We start from the raw sequence: 4317 nt of genomic DNA, 5'->3' as shown, positions 1-4317 counted from the left end.
CACTGATTTTACAAAGGCAGTTTGCAACCCTGCGGCTACAGGGCAGGAGCTGCCTGTGACCACTGAGCAGGTACAGACACACAGGGCCGAGCAGAGGATCCAGCACAGGGCAGCACCGGGAAACACACACCAGCAGGATGCACAAACTGGAAGCAGAGGACTGAAACCCAGGCACGTGGCATTTCGACCTCCAAATCTAGCCCTGTGTTTGCTACTTTCACTGTCCTCATGCCAAAAGAGATGATCGCCCCCAAACTGATTTTTCCCAGACCCTTTAACCTGTTGCTGCAACTGCCGCGGTGGGTTGCTGCCCGCGGCTGGCAGCTGACGGGTGATGAGGCCGTGGCGGTGACTGCGGCGCCTGGACGGCGCCCAGGGGTTATCAGCAGTGGTGGCCGAGGCTGAAATAGCAGGGCAGGAAAGTGGGGTAAGCAGACCTCAGCTTCTTGGCATGTTTGCTTGTGCTAAACCTGTAGCATGAAAAGTTTTCACAACACCACTCAGCGGCTGAAGGCTTCCTTGGCTGCGTGTGCCCCGGCGGAGGGTGAGAGCCAGGTCTGGCTCGTGGGCTGGATTGTGCAAACAAACCGCGGCCGCAGGCACCGCGGCCGCGACAGCCCGAAGCCGATGCCACAAGGTGAATGCACACCAAAGCAAAAGCTCTTTCTCCTGGCAGCATCTGGGGCACAGCCACGCTTCCCCGGGGATGCTCCCAGGAGCTGCGGTTACCTGATGTGCTCGCACCGGCCCCGCTCTCGCCACCACCCGATAGAGCCTCACCAGCACCCTGTGTCCCCCAACACCCCACGGCAGGCTCCCTGGCTGGTCTCTCTCCCCGGCAGCGTGGTTCATTGCCCCACTGTTTCTCCAGGGTTTTGCTCACCCCTGGGCATTTCTCACCCATAAGATGCTCTGGAGCAGCGTGGCCGGGCACCGCACATGCCTGTGCACTGGGGCTGCTGACGGACCCTGCGGCGCGAGCTCCCAGCCCTGGGCAGAGGTGTGGACGCAGAGCTGCTCCGAGCATGTGTGAGCTGGGCCCAGACAAATCCATCCCTGTTTTGCCAATTAATCTAGCAAACCAAAGCTCCTGGCACTTGATGGGAGGACTAGATTGGTTTTGCTGAGCCTATTTAGTTACAGTTTCTCTTGGCACTTCTGCGATTATTCTGATAACAGTAGTGCTGATGGGATCAGCTGGTCGGCGATCGCCCATTTTCCTCAGAGGAAAATTGCCAAGCACAAGGCCGGCAGCGACGCACAGCAGCTCTGCTGCTCTGGCGGCCCAGCCGGCAGCACTGCTCCCGGCCGAGCAGCCCAAAGCCGTCCTGCCCTCCCCGCCGGGCAGCCGTGGCCCTGCCAGCGCTTTGGCATCGTGATGGTCCCACAGCCCCTGTCCCCAGCTGTGCAGGCGCTGCTTTCGGGCTCTGTCCCATGCCGTTTCATCCGGGCTTGCAGGAGCTCGCAGCTGGGGACGGGAGGGTGGGAGGTGGCACACGAAGCCAGCGCCTTGGCAGGACTCGCAGTGTGCAGCCAGGAGCAGCCCTGGGGAGCTGCCATGTTTTCTTGGGACAGCAGCCGGGTGCCAGAGTCTTCCTCCAGGGCTGAGCTCCTGCTGGGGACAGAGCAGGGAGCCAGCTCTTGCTGAGAGAGCTGGGAATACTGGGAAGAGCTGTCGTGTCCTGACAGCTGTCCTGGTTTCAGCTGGGATAGAGTTAACTGTCTTCCTAGTAGCTGGTACAGTGCTATGTTTTGAGTTCAGAGCGAAGAATGTTGATAACACTGATGTTTTCAAGTTGTTGCTCAGTAGTGTTTAGACTAATGTCAAGGATTTTTCAGCTTCTCATGCCCAGCCAGTGAGAAAGCTGGAGGGGCACAAGAAGTTGGCACAGGACACAGCCAGGGCACCTGACCCAAACTGGCCAACGGGGTATTCCATACCATGGGACGTCCCATCCAGTATAGGAACGGGGAGGTGGGGGGGCAGGGATTCGCCGCTCGGGGACTGGCTGGGTGTCGATCGGCGGGTGGTGAGCAATTGCACTGCGCATCATTTGTACATTCCAATCCTTTCATTATTGCTGTTGTCATTTTATTGGTGTTATCATTATCATTATTAGTTTCTTCTTTTCTGTTCTATTAAACCGTTCTTATCTCAACCCACGGGTTTTGCTTCTTTTCCCGATTTTCTCCCCCATCCCACTGGGTGAGGGGGAGTGAGTGAGCGGCTGCGTGGTGTTTAGTTGCTGGCTGGGGTTAAACCACGACAACAGCGCAGTAAATCTGTGGCTGTCCTGGCGAGATGGCCTGCAATGGAGCACGCCCTGTGGCAGGGGATGCCCTGTGGTGGGGGGTGCCCTGCGGCGGGGGGTGCCCTGTGACAGGGGGTGCTCTGTGATGGGGGTGCCCTGCAAAGAGGGATGGTCTGCGTCGGGGGGGTGCCCTGCGATGGGGGGTGCCCTGCGGCAGGGGGGTGGCCTGCGGCGGGGGGTGCTCTATGACGGGGGGTGCTTTGTGATGGGGGATGCCCTGCAGCTGGGGGTGCCCTGCGGCGGGGGGTGCCCTGCCATGAGGGATGCCCCGCGGCGGGTCAGGCGCAGCCGGTTTCCCCTGCCCGGGCACGGCGCTGCCGCTGTCGACCGCGGGCTGGGGCCGAGGGGCCGCGGGCAGCCGGGGAGGCCGCGCCGGGCGGCGGGAGCGGCTCCCGGCGCCTCCCGGCCCGTTCCCGGGCGCAGGTTTCCCTCTAGCGGCCCCGTTCCGCCGCGCACCGCCCGCCCCGGGGCCGCGGGCGGAGGGTCCGGCGCCGCCCGCCCACCCCCGCTCCAAACCCGGCCCCCCCGCACCGCCCGGCCTCGGGGCCGGCGGGGGGCGAGGCGGCGCTTGGGGGGCCGGGGGGGGCCAGGCTTGGCTGCGGGGCGGTAGCCTTTTTTTTAAGAGGTGTCGTCGTCCCCGTCCCCCCCCCAAACTCCGGCCCCTCTTCTCACCCCCCCGAACACGCAGCCCCGCGTCGTGCCCCCCCCCCCGGCCGGGGCCCAGCAAGGCAGAACTCGCGTGGGGGGAGCGCCGAGGGGGAGTGAGGAGATGCCTTGTGTTGGAGGAGCTGACCCGCAGAAAATGGCTGCGGGGGGGGGGCACGAGGCCGGGTTCAGCTCATCACACTAGTGACGGGCTTAAGCCTCACCCCCAGCTGCGGGTCGGATGAACGCCCTTACTGCACGCACCACGGCGTGTCGGCGGGAGAAACGCAGCCCGGCGGTGTTTATGAAGGGGGCGGTAGGCATTCCAGACTTGGGCAAGGACCTTCCACCGCTGCCGCTATAAAAAAGCGAGCAGGGCCGTGGCCGAGACGCCCGCCGGTTCCCAGTCCCGCCCGGCCAGGGCTCCTCAGCTCCGGCGTCAGCGGGCAGGATGGTTACGGGAGGGCAGCAGCGCTCGTTCGGTGCCCGCCGCTCTCACACCGAAGCGGGTACCACCCCTCGCACAGCACTCCTCCGAAACGTCACCAAGCCTCAAGAGATGAACGGAGAGCTTCTTCCCAGGTTGTTGCAAAACCTGTTCAACTGCACCGATGTAAAGATAAGCAAATCAGGTCACTATTGAGGTATTTATCAGGGAGACAAAGCAGCTGTGGACTCCTCCCCATAGTAGGCGCCTGGAGCAGCCCCCAGCTCTCCAGGGAAGAACCGTGCTGGTTCCTCGCACAGATATGCTGCATCCCGGACAAAGGGGACTTTTCCATAGCCAGTGCCTTTACTGGGCTGGGACACTCTCAGCTGTACCCTGTGACATCACTGAGCCATGCTCCTCCGTGGCAGAAGACTGCTGATGCTGCCGAGGGAATTTCCATAAGAAATTCTGTGTCCTGCTTGAAAAAAACCAGCAGGGCACTGGCACACCTACTTGACCCCCAAACCCCAAAATGTTTACTAGTGTAATACCCCTAAAGTATCACCAGTTTAATATCATAACAGTATGGCAAAGAGGTACTCTAGGAAAACTGGTTTTATTTAAAAACACCTAAAAGCCACAGTTGTCCGGAGCTTGCTGCCGCCTCACAGGGAGCCTCCCCAGCAACAGCACTGCCAGTTTCAGGTGGGGGGAGATGGACGAGCAATACAGCCCAAACTGCAGCCAGCCACAGTTGCTCATTAGCTATTGTACTCCACAGAAATTTGCTTTCTTCTGACATTTCAGAGCATACATTAAAGCTTCGGTTTCCACATGAATACAGACGCCCAGCTGTCACCACCTGGACTGTTTCTGGCTAGGCAGCCTCAGTCCACACACAGTCCTGACTCCAAACATTTTCTTAAGCAA

Source organism: Harpia harpyja, chromosome 19 (assembly GCF_026419915.1).
Source record: "Harpia harpyja isolate bHarHar1 chromosome 19, bHarHar1 primary haplotype, whole genome shotgun sequence".
NCBI lineage: Eukaryota > Metazoa > Chordata > Aves > Accipitriformes > Accipitridae > Harpia > Harpia harpyja.
Note: the sequence above shows the minus strand (reverse complement) of the source record.